The sequence below is a fragment of the Puma concolor genome, chromosome B1 (assembly GCF_028749965.1).
Source record: "Puma concolor isolate L17-30 chromosome B1, mPumCon1.1.hap2, whole genome shotgun sequence".
In the NCBI taxonomy this organism is placed as follows: Eukaryota; Metazoa; Chordata; class Mammalia; order Carnivora; family Felidae; genus Puma; species Puma concolor.
The window spans coordinates 25,068,187-25,085,836 of NC_141670.1; the positions used below are offsets into that span (position 1 = coordinate 25,068,187).

The window sequence follows — 17,650 nt, forward strand, 5'->3', positions numbered from 1 at the left end:
CCAGAAAGAAGAATGGGTGGTAGAGAAAATAAATGCCCTGTGATGCTATGGACCAAAATGGAATTGCCCTGGTGAAGCAAAAATGCTTAAAAGGAGAATAATTTTTTCCAGGTAGACAAGTTTGCAATACATATACGCCAGCCTTTTTATGAAGGAATAATATCTCAGTTCTGACTGAAGTAAACCATAGTCATGAATTACTTGTTAATCCCCAAGGTCAACAGACACCATTTGTAACATAGGAGGACAGCCCAGAGACAGATGACTGAAGAGAGCAAGCCCTTCAAGCCTGTGAGTGGTGACAGGTGAGGTGCCGCGGGGATCAATATGAAGACCACTCTGGCTCACTTTTTATTTCAAAGACTGGGGAAAAAGTGAGCAGGAAAAACGATGAAGTTTGCAAATGCTCAAAAAGAAAAAGAAAGAAAATCCCAAGGAGAGAGATAAGCTAAGAGAGCATAACTGAATTCAGAATAACTTGGGCAGAATTGGAGCCCAGAGAAATAATTTACAGACTAACGTAACTCAGCATGAGTAAATAAATATGAAAGGATAAGGCTAGGGACAAATACAGCATAAGAAGCAAGACGCAGCAATTGTGAGCAGAGTCCGTGTCCTCTTGAGGTTTACAGGTACCCACCGGCAGAGCACTGTAGTAAATAATGCGGGCGCTGGATCACTGCCTGTGATGCCTGCAGCATTGATGCATCAATCTGGACTGTTTGGGATGCAGAGTAAAGAGGGGGCGTGGTTCTGTAACTGTTGCATATTCCAGAAGTTGCCTGTTTTATTTTTGCCAGATTTTCATTTTTGCCTGCTATCTCCTTCCACGTGTAAAATATTTTTCATTTTATGAAAGTCACAATTAAAATCTAAGGAAATTAGAATTTATCAAGTGGAGCAGCTTCGCTTTATATGTGGAGGAGATTAAGGCTCCACGTCAGTTCTCTGTAAATTTCGGAGATGGATTATATAGTTACCTTGGTCCCATCAGTATCTCTGAAACATTCAAGAATACATGAATATCACTCCACATGTCTGTCTAGGTCTATAACCTAGTTGTATAAAGCAGTAACGAGAGAATACCTTCTACGATACAGATGTCTAATCCATGCTACAGGGATTCTTAGATTTATTCCAAGTATCCATAATACAAATTCTATGTCTGCATTCTTTTTTTTTTTTTTTTTTTCCTCAACGTTTTTATTTATTTTTGGGACAGAGAGAGACAGAGCATGAACGGGGGAGGGGCAGAGAGAGAGGGAGACACAGAATCGGAAACAGGCTCCAGGCTCCGAGCCATCAGCCCATAGCCTCACGCGGGGCTCGAACTCACGGACCGCGAGATCGTGACCTGGCTGAAGTCGGACGCTTAACCGACTGCGCCACCCAGGCGCCCCTCTATGTCTGCATTCTTAACTATAATGAACATTATTTTTGTACCTATATTCAGTAAATGGAGTTAACATTTCAACAGGAATTAGAAATGTCAGATTTAATAGCTTCCTTAAGAATACACTACTTGCTATAATTCCAAAATTCCGTTACAGTTTATCACGGCACTTGTTACAACCATGCTATGTCTAATCCTATTTCTGGGTCAAAGCTAGTTCTGCTAAATAAAAAGAAAATCACATTTTGTCCCTTTAAATAAGGAAGGGGACAGCAATCCTTAGAGGTGACTCCAGCTTTAGCAGAAATGCAAAGGCACTGAGAAAATAGCTCTATTTTATCCATGTGACAGCAGCATCTCCTAAAGAGGCATTTGGGGTAAAGGGACAATGGAAAGTAGAAGCATGGGGCGGGAGCTTTTGAAAAGGATGTGGACGATGAGATTGGGCATCGTTGGAAATCTCCATAAAGAGCAAGGCTTAGCTAATATTGCTTGCCTTCCACTCTCTCCTCTGCCTTCCAAGTCCATCAAGTAGTCTCACAGCCAGCCACGTGTGGAATATCTGACCACAGTAGGAGACCAGTATCAGCAAGCCTGAGCCAGAGACAGTACCCCACTGCCCCCTAAGAGGGCAGCCTCTACTCAGCTCATATGGCAATGGGGACCTCACACGGCCAAGCCTTAACCTTCATTTTTCAAAGAAAAATATGAATTCTTTATGTAACATATATAATTTTTAAGACATCAGCAATCAATTCAGTCTTATTTTTAAGGTACGGTATTGGCCAAACAGCATGTACCCTCAAGCCATTTGTGGCCCACAGGCAGCCATTTGGGAATGCATCTTGGCCCAAATTCTAACTTGTAATATAAAAATACATCTATTCCAAGCCAGGATGTGTTAAGAGAATCTCTTTATTATTTTTTTTAATAGATCTTATGATGACCTTCGAGGAGCCATACACCCTATGGTGTTTGTAGGATACACTGTTTCCCAAAACTATTATAATGAAAGCAAGTTGAATTTTTCTATGATTCATCATTACAATTTGTTGAAAGAGTGACATAAGGACTATAATCATCCAGATCACCTGACACCTGTTTCAGTTTTTACTTCCACACATAAAAGGAAGGAAATTAGATTTAGATTTTTAAGCCAAATGAACCCTCTACTAAAAGCAACCAAAAGATATCTTAAGTACATTCATTCTCAAAACAAAACATTGGCCACTATAAATTATCAAATTCAACTTGAGTACCAAATCATCAAATAGAATGAAATCATAATGTATAAAGCCAATGTTCATAATGATGCCATTATTCTCTTTTTAATATTAGATCTTATAGGCTGATGGGCAAGGAAAAGCAAAGCATTGGGGTGAAGTGTTACCAGCCAAGAAGGATGAACCTTAAGTAAACAAAATTTCTGTCGCTAAAATACAAAAGACTTACTTATAAATATTTGAGAGCTTAGTTGGAATAACATTGCTCCATCTGACACTTGGTTTATTAATCAATGCATGAATTAAAATCAACTCTGGAGAGCTAGTTTTTATTTCATTTCATTTCATTTCATTGTATCATTATTGTTTTTACCCTCTTCCTCCAGTTCTTATATGCTCACTAAGTCAAAGGGAAATATTTAAGTGTAGAATGTTTATTTTTTTCCGTTCTTGGAATGTCTCTTTTAAATTTTTTTTTTTCAACGTTTTATTTATTTTTGGGACAGAGAGAGACAGAGCATGAACGGGCGAGGGGCAGAGAGAGAGGGAGACACAGAATCGGAAACAGGCTCCAGGCTCCGAGCCATCAGCCCAGAGCCCGACGCGGGGCTCGAACTCACGGACTGCGAGATCGTGACCTGGTTGAAGTCGGACGCTTAACCGACTGCGCCACCCAGGCGCCCCGGAATGTCTCTTTTAAAAAAGGGTGACAGTAAAGCTTAAAGACTAAGAGAGAGAATGACAATAATTTGTCATTATCTAATTTTTTTAATGTTCATTTATTTTTGAGAGAGAGAGCTCAAGCGGGAGGGAGGCAGAGAGAGAGAGGAAGACACAGAATCTGAAACAGGCTCTGGGCTCTGACCTGTCACAGCATAGAGCCCAACACAAGGCTCAAACTCACCAGCCATGAGATCATGACCTGAGCTGAAGTGGGACGCTTAACTGACTGAGCCACCCAGGTGCCCTGATTTGTGCAACTTTTGAGTCAAACCATTAAAATTGAGTGTGCGCTCTTCTCTTATCTTTTCACCATTTCATTCGGTGGAATGCAGACAAGGTGATGGGCCATCTTGAACTATGTGATAAAAGGCAATACCCTAGAAATGCTGTAGTAATTACTGATGCGGAATGAACCTGAATCCATGATATGATGTCATTTTTATACCACCCATCATTGACTACTTATAGCTAGACCACATACGGAAGAGATAATTCAGTGTAAATTTAGGCCTGTAGTATAGTAACTGAATACCCTAACAAACACAAAATTTAGTTATAAAAAAACCAATCTGATTTGAATCATCATCTGAAGTCAATTGCAACAATAGAAACTGCAAAAAAGGAAAACTAGTGCCCTTATTATGCCATGGGGAAGCATTTTGGGCAATTATCTGCAACTGTTGGGGAGCAGACCATGTCTCTGAGTTTGGAGAAACTATGTGGGAAAATCACAAAATTGGTATATATTCGTTATTTCTTGGTGCGTTCAACAGAGTTGAACAAGAATGACTAAGATTAACTGCTACCAACTGTGTAGGCTGAAAATGAAGGGAATTTGACTCTTTTCTAGAGATTTTCTCAATCTGTAGTCTAAAATTTAAGGTGACTAAGAATCTGGTCATCTAATGTCTTGTAGAATTAATAAATCCCATTGAGATAACTTTAAAAAGTGACTCTGAAAATATGGTTTTAGCAAGAGATAAGTCTGTGGCCCAGAGGATTTCTCCCACGCAGGCAAAAAAGCAATGTGAACCAATCAAACAGCTAAACATCAGATTACGATAACTTCCTTATCACCTCAGTCTACTTTCAGATAGCTAATTCTCTTTATGTTCACTTTGGGTGTGACTTGTGTAGATTAATTGACAAGGAAGAACCTTCCAGTCAGCAATATCTGGGATCACAGAGAACAATAGAGGAAAATAGATTCTTCCAGGAAGCAAACCAGGGGATGGCCTAACCAAGGCATTTACTCAACTACTCACTCAGGACTTGTCTATTCCTGTCCAATAGTCCATGATATTTTATATGGATCATTGATTGCTGGTATTTTCCATTCTTGCCTTTTCCAAGTAGTAGCTTACCATGTGGTTTTCCTATTCCATCATCATTATATATTGGGTGTGTTGGGGGGCAGATAAGTGTCATTTAATTTAGAGGGGATACACTTGGAGGACCACGTCTCTCAAATATCCAAGACTTTTAGTTGAAGATGGCAGAAATTTGGATTGTCTTTCTTGGGGAATAGTGACTGTGTTCTTTGCATGGGAAGAAAAGAATATATTGTTATTTGTGTGGTCAAAAAGATGCATTATGGTAAAGACTATTTGACTCCAAATACCTATCCTTTCCTTATCTGAGGATAATTGATAATTAGATTTATTACTAGATTATTAACAGACTTTTAGCTGAGCAAGAGTGGCCATAATTTAGACTATATTTCTCAACTTTCTCAGTGTCCCCAATATCATTATGACAAAGCCTTGGTCAAAGATATATGGGAAAAAAGTAATATGAAGTCTCCAAAAAGCTAAACATGAGTTTACCATATGGCCAAGCAATTCCACTATTCTGTCTGTATCTGAGAGAATTGAAAACATGTCTACACAAAAGCTGCACATGTGTGTTCAAAGCAACATTATTCATAATAGCCAAAAAGTGAAAGCAATCCAATGCCCATCGGCTGATGAATGGATAAATAAAATGCAGGCACTTCCATATAATGAAATATTATTCTGCAATAAAAAGAAATAAGGTCCTGATACATACTACAACATAGATGAACCTTGAAAATATTAGGCTAAGTGAAAGAAAGAAGTCACAAAAGGCCGTGTACTGTAGAAGTCCATTTATATGAAATGTCCAAGGTAAGCAAACCTATAGAAAAAGAAAGTAAATTTATCAATCTTCGAGCTATTAAAAAAAAAAAAAGCAGAAGACAAAGAAATAAAAGCAATAATTTGGTTGCCAGGGGACAGAGATAATCGTTTTGGGTGGGCGATGACAAAAATAGTCAGAGTGGTGATGATGCACAACTCTGTACGTATACCGAAAACCACTTTATGATACATTTTACAATTTTTAAATGTAAGTTTTATGTTATGTGAATTGTATCTCAATTAAAAAAAAAAGAGAAATACAGGCAACTTCCAGGTGTTGTAAAGAAGGGGCGTGCCCTCTGTTTCTCTTTCCTTCAGCCTCCTGGCTGGAAGGTAAACATGGCGGCAGGAATTGTCTTTGTTTGGAAAATGAAGACAACTCACTAAGCAGCTTTATCTCTGTTACCACAGAGTTGACCAAGCAATCCTAGATAGCTTCTTCCTAGACAGTCAGGTGGAAGATCATTAAAATTCAGTTTGGCATGGTAAGCCTTTGTTATTTAAAACCTCTTAATTTAAGAATTAAGAGGAAAATTACATAACCTTCAGAATTGCTGGTAAATTATTGTTATTATCTTTTAAGTTCTGTCCAACCATCCATACAGAGGTTGAGATTCTAAATGGAAAGCACTTCAAGAGAGAGTAGTGCTGTGTCCGAGTACGTAAGCTTTCACGTCAGACAACGTTACACTTGAGCCCGCCTCGGACACTCACTCCCCATAAGACTAAGTTAGTAAATCCCCCCGCCACTTTTTTCTCACCTGGACAATGAAAATAATAATAGTATCAGCTTTATGCCTAACATAGGGCAAGGGTTCCATAAATGGTGGATTTTTACAAACAGCACTCACACGGGGTATTGCTCGAAGCTTTGACTTGTCTTGCTATATGCAAATCTTTCCCCAGGGAAATTGTTACTTTGATTTCTTTATCTTCTGCTTTTCAAATTCTCTCTAGCTCTAAAATTGATGGCTGACCATAAAATGAAAAATCGCTTTTTGATTAATGTTCAATAGGCCTGATTAGGAAATGAATAGTGGTCAACAGTTATGATTTGCTATGGCTAATAGTGACTAAATGAGCAGGCAGGATAAATCAGATGTATTTGTAATGAGGTATTTTTAAAATATTTTTTAAATGCTTTTATTTATTCTTGAGAGACAGAGCACAAGTGGAGGAGGGGCAGAGAGAGAGGGAGACACAAAATCCAAAGTAGGCTCCAGGCTTTTAGCAGTCAGCAGAGAGCTGGATGCAGGGCTCAAACTCATGAACCGCGAGATCATGACCTGAGCTGAAATCGGACACTTAACCGACTGAGCCACCCAGGCACCCCACAATGAGCTATTTTTTAAAGCAATTCAAATTAGACGGCCTTTTATTTACACCCTCTGGGAAGAACGGTGCTCTTGAAAAGTTGTTATTCGTGCCCATGAGACATGCAGAAACCAATGGCAGTCTCCAAAAACCTGTGTTATTCAGCCTGATGCACGATGCCAAGTAGAAATTGGCAGTCAGGGGGGAAAAGTGCTAAATTATGGTACTGTCTGACACTTTTAAATGAACCTTAAATGAACAATTCATCTCTAAGCTCAATATGCTGTAAGCATGTTACAAAATGAAACCTAAGGATGTATTTTCTAATGAAGAGATTTTCCTAGCTCAGATAATAAAAATTATTTCAAGTATGCATTGTACTAATGTATAAGCTCAATGTCATATGAGGCACTGATTTTTTAGACTGAATACTGTCTATCCTAATTCATTACAATATTGTTAAATTTATGTGTCTGAGGGTTCTGACTTCAAGATTTGGATTGCTATAAATTACTTTTTGCATAAATATCATAAATTGTACTAACTATCCTATTGAGGAAGGAAGACTAGTAGAGTATAACGAGAAAACAAATTCAGGTGGTTTCCCCATTTCCTCACCCTCTGAATGAAGACTAAGGTAGGTACACGGCGCTTTAAGTCACTGTGATTAGAATGTTCAAGTCAGTGTAATAACTAGTCAATTGCAACTTCATTTAAACACATCGCATGTTCATGATAAGGAAAAGAAGAACAGATTCCGTTAATTTGTCCTTCTTACTCCTTTCTCAGCTTGCATGAATGTTGGCTCCTTAACCCCTCAGGAAGGGAAAGTGGGAAGGAAGAGAGAGAAGCCGGAAAAATGGTGAGCATTTCTCATTTGGTTTATTTGGATGTTAGCGTGGTCTACACTGGTGCCCTCTAGACCTCTAGGTTTCAAGACATGCTTCTCCTCTGGGAGATCAGTCATTTGGAATCTTCTTGAGCCGTGCAAGTGTGTATTTGTTCCAGTTGGCCACATGCACTTACCTTCTCAGAGCCTAGATATCTGATGGTCCTTTTAATTTTCTTTTCTTTTTTTTTTTTTTTCAGCTGAGGACTTTTGCTTCTCAAGGCTCTCCCCTTATAGAGAAAATAAGACAATTCTACTCCACGTTTTTCGCATATATGGCCCTCATCAAGTGCATAGGAAAGACCAAAGAATCCTTTGCACCATCACACTCTAGATTAACAGGAAACTCTTTCCTTCTGCCATCAGAACAACTAACCAATCATAACTTTTCACCCTTCAGATTTCTGAGACATGAATGAGACATCAGTTTAGTGTGTCCTCCAAGCTCCAGGGACATGCATCAAACTTTCTGAGCGGCCTCATTAAGTCCCTCTCCTGAGTCTGCCGGTGAAGGGGTCTGACACTCAGCACACAGACAGAGTTCTCCAAAGTCTTCTTCAAATTCCTGGGCTTTTTCTCCAAATTATTGCATAGGCCGTACGTCGGTGTTCAGCTGTGATAGCACGACCAGTTAGGAAACCTCTTGGACAGTTCTGCAGGGGGCTGTCCCCCTCACTTTGAAATGCATCAGCTATTGCCTGGAGACCTCCACTGAAACTATGATTAAGACACATCCGGTTCAACATTGTTCATGTAAACACTCCCCCCCCCCTTTTCAATGTTATTACTTTTATGTCATCGGTCCAATTTGTTTTCTTGGTTAGGCTTTGGATACTAGGAGACAAACTGGTACTACCCACACTACCTTTATAGGTAGTTAGAAGATAGGATAGTGTTGAGAAGTAGGGCATATGTTGGTGAAATAGAGCCTTGGTATCATTGTTGTTCTTTGTGGAAAATATATTGTACTAGTCATCTTGGGCTGACATCAAAACATACCACCTGGGCACCTGTGTGGCCCAGTCAGTTAAGCGTCTGACACTTGATTTTGGCTCAGGTCATGAGCCCAGGGTCCTGGGATCGAGCCCTGCATCTGACTCCATACTCACATTGCAGAGCCCGCTTGGGACTCTCTCCCTCTCTCTCTGACCCTCCCCCATGCTCGCTCTCTTTCTCTCTCTCTGTCTCTCTCAATAAATAAACAAACTTAAAAAAAAAAGCACCACAGATTGGATGGCTTAACCAACAGAAATTTATTTTCTCACAATTCTGGAGGCTGGAAGCCTGAGATCAAGCTGTTGGCAGGGCTGGGTTCAGTGGAGGCCTTTCTCCTTGGCTGGTAGACATTTGTTTTCTCCCTGGGTCTTCCTATGGTCTTTCCTCTGGGCCTATTTCCAAACTTCCTCTTCTTATGGTCAGATTGGATTACAGCCTACCCTAATGACTTTGTGTTAACTTAATTACCCTTTTAAAGACCCTAATTCCAAATACAGTTACATTTTGAGGTACTGGGGGTTAAGGCTTCAACATAACAGTTTTTAGGGGACACAACTCAGCCCATAACTAACGGCAGAATAGCCCTCATTTAACTGAGATTGTTTGCTATTTAGAACTTCATAGGAGTGCCTGTGTGGCTCAGTCGGTTAAGCGTTGGACTTTGGCTTAGGTCATGATCACACCATTCCTGGGTTCGAGTCCTGTGTTTGGCTATGCGCTGACAGCTCAGCAGCTCCAGAGACTGGAGTCTGCTTCTGATTCTGTCTCCTTTTCTCTCTGCCCCTCTACTGCTTGTGCTCTGTCAATCTCTCTCAAAAATAAATAAAAATTAAAAACATTTTAATAAATAAAATTATTGCATGGTATAAAATATTTAAAAACAATTTGAAATACAAGCTATGCAAAAACTACACAATAAAAAAATACTTGAGACAGGACGCCTTAGTTGGTATTACAGGCATATTTACTGCCCTCTGGTGGCTATTGTCCTAACAACAGAACCGTTACTAAAAGAAATGTATAAAAAAATTAAACCATGATCTTTTAAGCAAATATTATCAATCAGAGGAATCATTAGATATAAGCAAGTATACCCTTCCATTTGATTCTGAGAAACTAAAAAGTTTTACTTTATAAAACCATAGTAATAGAAATGTGTATGTTTATAAACTTCAAGCATACAAAACTTTCAAAATAGAGTCAGGAAACGTTCACAGGACTGTTTTTCTCTCCTCTGAACACTTTCCCAACTGAAATTTGGGGGGTGGGGGGCAGAGACTGAATTAGATCAGTGTTTTCATAAGGGTTGTTTTCTGTACACATCTAGCCAAAGTTACATGGTGGCTTTTAAGGATCCATATGGCAGTTTTACTTTACATCATCATTATCATCTTTTGTCAAGTATACATCTAGCCTAGTTTCAGCCCAAAAGTAATTCACAATGTTTCCATAAAATGTTTATGTTAGTTTCAATGTCCCAAACTTGAGGAGATACAGAAAAATACTTAAAACATGACTTTGTGTTTCCAGTTAAGGCAAATCCATCAGTCTTGGTAATTTTTAGAAATAGAAAAACTATAGACAGATACATAGAACACTGGATTTAAGAGCTAACTTAGTTTTAACTAATTCTAAAAAGCATCTTTGAAAAATTATTGAAGTTAAATATCAGGAAGAAGCTGAAATATTCTAGGGAACTTTCTTTCATTAATATAAAGAAATCTGTATCTTGCAATTTCTAATCAAGTACTTTCTTTTATGAATTTTAAATATTACTGCATAATGATGTCACTTTGTAGAACTGAAGAGAATATATTTTGGTGGAGATAGTTTTAAAATATTTTATACTGTTGGCATGGTTTAAATGAACACCTCCTAAAAGTTAAGAGACATGTACTAAATAATCTGGCCAGGGTTTCAAAACCTGGTCTTTGTTTGTTTTTAAACTAAGAAGATTTTGATTTTTTCCTGTTTCCAATATAAAAGCCAATTCACATATTTTTTTTCCTTTTAAATATTCATTTATTTTTGAGACAGAGAGAGAGACCAAAGATAGGGGAGGGACAGAGGGAGAGGGAGACAGAATCCCTAGCAGGTTCCAGGCTCCTAGCTGTCAGCACAGAGCTTGACCTGGGGCTCCAACTCAGAAACATGAGATCATGACCTGAGCTGAAGTCAGATGCTTAATGGACTGAGCCACACTGGTGTCCCCACATACTTTTTAAATGACATTTTCACACAGACCATATTGAAAGCAACAATGTTTACCATAATTGTTCAGTTCTCCTGTATGCAGTTTAAATAATTTCTTCAATGTCTTTTTGTAATGTAAATTACTGTTATTATAATGCCAATTTAAAAGGTACCACCACAAACCTGGTAAGTTTTTAAAGTTCTTACACATTTATAAAACCTTTTAATAATAAAAAAAAAAAAAATGAGTACAACCTACAAAACGAATTCAAATGAACAAAATTAATTTCACAATGATCACTAAATCGTGGTTGTAAATTAACTCTATTAAGAGGCAGGTTCTTTGAAAGGTAGCTGGTTTACTCCACTGTGAATTGGGTAAGGACTCAATTCTCTCACTTTCCCTACCCTATTCAAAGAGGAAACTTTGTTTCATGTCAAAAATCTTAACATCCTTTAAAACTTTGTTGACAGATCCTTTGATTCATCCATATTCAGAGTTTCTTATCCTCTTCTCTGAACTATTATCTGACCTATCATATCTCCACCAGGAGAATCTGATCAAGTAATGAATTAATTGGAATGCCATCTCCATGTGTACCAATCTGTATGTTTATGCTGCTGCCATGGTTGGCTTCTTACTCAAATTATAAATTCGATAGTGCAAATTAATTTAGCATGCCTCATGACCATTTGCCGGTATATATTTTGCCTGTAGCAGTTTTAAAACATACCCACAAATCCTTTGACAACTCATTCCTCCATTCAGATGTGGTGTCTACATCCCCTCCCTCTGACTTCCCTCTGGCCAGACTTCGTGACTCAATAGATAAAATCAGAGCTTAGCAGAAGTAACACTGTAAAACTTCCAAAGCTGGTTCATAAAAGATGCTGCTACTTTTCTTCTCTGCTTCCCAGACTCTTCGTGCTTGAAGCGATGAGCCCCCATCAGAAGAACTTCCCTGATGTCTCCCGCTGCAAAGAAGTCCAATCCACCAGAGACACCGTGGGTTAAGTGCTTTGGTTGAAAGATCCAGCTGCTTGCTGTATGTATTCACATTACCTTTTGTGCATCAGATTTCACTTTGGAGTCACATAGCTTAGTCTTGTGTTGTATCCTTCCCATGTTGCTCAATGTAATTTCTGACGTCTTCCCAGGAAAAATAGTTGACAACAGAAGAACAGTATTTCTAGAATTCCAGTACAGCTAATTATTCATAGAATAAGTTCAGGAGTGTTAACAAAACACAATCTGGTAAAAAACATTGCCCAGGGGCCTTTCACACCCTCCCGAGGACAACTTGAAGAATCCAAACAAAAATCTTTTAGAAGGCTGATACTCTGTTGTGTGTTGTGTTTAATGCTAAATGTGTATCTTTAACTAAAAAGGATTAGAGACCGAAGGGACATTTTTTTTTTGTTGTTTGATACTTTTGACATGCGTTATTAACTGAGTCATTTGGGTTTCTGTGTGTTTGGTAACTCACCAAAGAAAATTTCTTGTGGGAATTACTGTATCTGAACAGCTGTAATTTGCCTGAATGAAAAAGAAGATACGGTAAAACCTTGGATTGCGAGTAACTTGTTCCACAAGCGTTCCGCAAGACAAGCAAACATTTCTAATAAATTTTAACTTGATAAACGAGTGATGTCTCGCAGTATGAGGAGTATGTGATGCCAAGCATCACATGATCCCAACTGAGCCCCTGCATCTTGAAATTTGCTTTGATATACAAATCCTTTGGATTGTAAGCATGTTTCCAGAACGAATGATGCTCACAAACCAACGTTTTACTGTAAATGGAAAGAGGTAACCATTCCACCTTCCCAGACCACTTAAACCCAGGTAGTTAAAAATCATTATGCAGGCTTTGGTTTCAATACTCAATGAGAATAGAATGTTGGAATAAGCAAATCGTTCTCCCCTACAATTATGAGAGAAAATATTCTGAATCACTTTTGACATTTGGTCCCTCCTTTTTAAACTTCCAAAATTATGATTGTAGGCACTCTGCCTTTCTTCAGATGGCCGAAATTCCAAAAAGGAAGATGAAAATATGATTACTCTTCTTGAAGTAAGGAGATGCTAGTTGGTTATCATGGAAAACACCTTTCCTCTGTTTTATTCTTTTCATCATCCAGCCGCCCAACCAATCTGTCCTTAAAGTACACGGATTATGTATTACATAGAGAAATATAGTAAAACTATAGCGCCATCTGTAAATAAATCTATTCCTAAAAGCTTTGCTTCTTTGGGATTGCTGTAAACAGTCCTCCAGTGGCACTGGTAACTCCAAGCATGATAGAGACAACCAATATCCTAAACCACAGGTCAGCCCACAGGGTGCCGGTGTGCAGGTTGACTGTTAGGCTTCTGTGTGAGTGTATATGTGTTTAAACAAGCATCAGTCAATCCCTTGAACTCTCCTTCCAATGTGTTATCTGCTCAGTGTGAACATGATCATGAGAAGAAATATTTCTAATATTTTGTTGTTTTTCATGAGCAAAAATTGAATACAAACCACAAGGACAAGCAAACGTTATTCAACAGTTATTTACTTAGTATCACATACGTGCTTTTCTTATCTTGGCCTAAGTATTTTATTTTATTTTTTTTTTAATTTTTTTAACCTTATTTATTTTTGAGACAGAGCATGAACGGGGGAGGGTCAGAGAAAGGGAGACACAGAATCCGAAACAGGCTCGAGGCTCCAAGCTGTCAGCACAGAGCCCGATGCGGGGCTCGAACTCACGGACATCGGACACCCAACCGACTGAGCCACCCAGGCGCCCCATTGGCCTAAGTATTTTAGATAGAGGTCAGTCGATACTGAAAACCCCAATTTTGCAGATGAAGAAAGTGAGCTTCACTGAGATTACAGGATTCGTCTTAACATAAAAACGATGTGGTCCAACCAAACGAAGGGTTTGAACCTTGCGCTTTCTGATCTCAGTGTCAGATTATACTACAAATTAATTTTAATTTGTAGTTAAATTTAATTTATAGTAAATTTATAATTTAATTTAATTTAATTTAATATAAATGAACATAGTGAGATCCTTTTGTTTCAGTCAACAAAAATGTAACAAAATCTCTGAAGAAACTTCTATCGATACTGTATTTTATTTTTACTGTATTTATATTTACTGTAAATATGAAACAGTTTACTTGTATAAATCCTCCTAGGTCCAGGCACCCTAACTTAATTCTCCTCTGTAAAAAGCCAGCAATGTGCAATTTCTCTGTCAGAGGTGAAAGTGACCTTAAGTAGTTTGGTCTATTTCAGGTGCCAAGGCTCTAAAACTTCATACTTAAAAATACACATATTATTTGTGTACCTATTGTCTTGTGAAAATTTCAAAATTAAAAAAAAAGTTCTCCAATCAATTATAAGTGAAGTTAGACTGACCTGATATACTACTTGCTGAACATGTATATACAAAGAAAATCCATTTCTGTGAAGTCATTGACCAATTTTCCCAAGTTAAAGTCGACAAACAGAAAGTATAATATTATCCATTATTATGAAAAAATTAATATATAGAAAATAAATTTTCAATTTTTAAAGAAATGTATTCATGTATTTTAAAAGTATCTATCACTTTTTCCTTTTTATATAGCAATATATATTTAATTGTTTTTAATGTTTATTTATTTTTTTGAGATAGACAGAGCATGTGCAGGGGACGGGCAGAGTGAGAGGGAGTCACAGAATCTGAAGCAGCTCCAGGCTCTGAGCTGTCAGCACAGAGCCCAATGAGGTGCTCAAACTTGTGAACTGTGAGATTACGTCCTGAGCCAAAGTCCGATGCTCAACTGACTGAGCCACCCAGGCACCTCTATTTATTTTTCTAATTGTGATTTAAGAAAAAAAATTTATTGGTATTATTATATATTGAAAAGTCAACAAAAAAAGTTTGTCTGCATTTTTCTCTGGCCATAGTTGATATTTATCTCATCTCACAATTATTGAAAATAATCATGTCATATAGTAAAAGAAATATCAACTCCTTAAACATGCCACTGTATTAAAAAATGCTTTCAAAACATATTTTCTATTAAAAGTAGTCAGAATGGATTCTGTAATTTACTAAGAACTCTGATGTATATGAAAGAGTAAGGAAAGGGACTTGTTTAAAAGACATTTCAGGACCCCTGGGTGGCTCAGTTGGTTAAGTGTCCAACTCTTGATTTTGGCTCAGGTCATGATCTCACGGTTGTGAGAGATTCTCTCTCTCCCTCTCTCTCTGCCCAGCTCTCTCTCTCTCTCAGTCTCTCTCCCTCTCTGTCTCTCTCTCAAAAATAAATAAACATTTAATAAATAAATAAATAAACAAACAAACAAACAAACAAACAATAAAAGAGATTTTAAATGCCTAGAAGACACTCACTCTGCAGAAATGTCCTAAAGGAATGGAAAGAGTCTTCTGATTATTATGTTTTGTCTCTAAGACGCAAATACTATTACAATTTCACCTCACATTTATTTTTACATGATAGTAAATACTTCAGAGGCTACCCTTTCCAAATTTCCCTTTATCTGGAAGACCTCTATCCAACCAAATAGTGATAGTGATGCGAAGTATATGGAGTCTCACTTATGTGCCATGTGTTAAAGCAGATACTGACATCAGAAACAGGAATAAAGCATACATTATTTTCCTTCCAGGGATTTACCAAGTTATTTGGGCAGGAAGGCAAATACATTAAAAAGTAAAAATTAAAGTTGCATAGCTTGAAGGGCAATATGCAAATTTGATAGGATTGCTCTAAGCGCATTAAAATATTGTAAGTTTTTAAAATATATATTCTTATTAATTTCCCCATTATTCAACATTCAGTTATGCCATTAGGCACACAGTTCTACGAATATTTGTTTTGTGTTGTAAATAATCATAATCATAATGACAACAGTAACATTAATCGTTTCTTTCATGCTAGCTACTCTGAGTGTTGCATATGCTTGGTTTTATGAAATGAGATTATTTTGAAACTCGAGGTGGCTTTCAACTTAAAAAAAATGAAATCAATCCATCATTTAAAAAATACAATCCCAAATCATGGAAGTATAGTTTATTAAGGGTGAGTTAGGTTCTATTTCTTGGGCTTTTTAAGCTTGATAAAAATAATGTGTTTAAAATATAAAGTTCTTTAAATTTATGTCTCCTTTTCTTGTGTTCCTGTGTCCTGAACACATTCCACATTTTTCTCTTCGATAGAGCATAAAGGCCTCTCCCTTTCAAAGACACAGTATTCTGGATGTGCACCACCACGCATACGACCGTACAAGTCCATGGACGTGCGTGATTCCCCGTATCTCCGGGTTGTCTCCATCAGTCGTGAAATTGGATGGGTTATCATAAAAGGCACAGGACATAAACTACCTGAGGTAGGAAGGAATTAAAGTGTCATCTGAATTCTGAAAATCATTTTCACCTGGTAGAAGGTAAGAGATTCTTTACCTAATTGATTTTACTTAATAGTTCACTTTTTCCCCACTATGCTGTATTAAATTCAGCAGCTCGTAAAATTTAAATAAAGGAAGGAGTGCATTGACAGTCATCTCAAACAAATGCTTCTTAAAAGTAACACCTTTTAGGGGCGCCTGGGTGGCGCAGTCGGTTGGGCGTCCGACTTCAGCCAGGTCACGATCTCGCGGTCCGTGAGTTCGAGCCCCGCGTCGGGCTCTGGGCTGATGGCTCAGAGCCTGGAGCCTGTTTCCGATTCTGTGTCTCCCTCTCTCTCTGCCCCTCCCCCGTTCATGCTCTGTCTCTCTCTGTCCCAAAAATAAATAAACTTTAAAAAAAAATTTTTTTTAATAATAAAAAAAAAAGTAACACCTTTTATAATCAATGTTATTAATTTGCTGACTTTTTGGATAGCTTTTACACCTTATGAATTCATTTGGTATTAATGTAGGTGCCAGTTTTTCTGGAGGACAATGATAAACAGGCAATAACAAAATAGGGAGGTATACTTTTGAAGAGACAAACAGAGTATAGCTTTAATAGAAACAATGTGCCCATTTAGTAGCCAACTGAAGTGGGGATATTAAATGTTAAGAGGGGCAGAGGCCCTATTTAGAAATAACTGGGAAAGTCAGTATCCAGTCTTTGAGCATCTCTGCTCATTCTCTCCTACCTAAGGCTTATATAAGAGCTGGAAGTTTAGAAGTAAAATTTTATTACTCTTAAATATGTTCTTAGCAATTCCTCTCCTTCGCTAGCATTTTGCCTCCCATCCTTCTCTGCACCGATGCCTTAAATGCCTTTGAACTCCTACCTCTCCCCTTTCCCTCAAAGCATCTCATCACAAAGCAACAGATCAATTCATTTATTCAAATGATAAAATAAATAATAACACAAGTGTATGTATATGTATTATTACCCTGTTCTCATAAGGTGTTCGCATTTTATACGCATTAATCCATTGAGATTGTTCCAAACCTAAAATTACCAGGTAAGTCTTCTGACAAGGAGAACATGCCTAAGAAAATTCTAAGATTTGCATTTCAGAAAACAGCAGTTAGGCTCCTGCTCCAGTGAAAACAGTATATTCATTGTGTAGAGTTAACCAGATTCTGATTCCCATCCTCACTCCCACCCCAAAATTATCAATTAAAGCTTTAGCATTCCCCATAAACGATAGAAAGACCAAGCTTCTCTTACCAGCCACTGCTCTTTCCAGTCATACCTCCCCAGCCCAAGTCAAATGCTTGCTGCTTTCAGACCCCTGTTACTCATACAAACAGCCTATACC

General features: G+C 37.9%; 1 long non-coding RNA gene across 1 annotated transcript in view; it reads left to right on the top strand.

The window, feature by feature from the left end:
- The window catches only part of LOC147581511 (uncharacterized), a 144,866-nt gene extending 128,383 nt beyond the window's left edge, over positions 1 to 16,483 (top strand). The window contains exons 2-4 of the long non-coding RNA XR_015249981.1: positions 7,602 to 7,674; positions 11,826 to 11,936; positions 16,111 to 16,483. This is a non-coding gene — a long non-coding RNA (uncharacterized LOC147581511). The remainder of the gene's footprint in view (positions 1 to 7,601; positions 7,675 to 11,825; positions 11,937 to 16,110) is intronic.
- Positions 16,484 to 17,650: the final 1,167 nt, after the last annotated feature.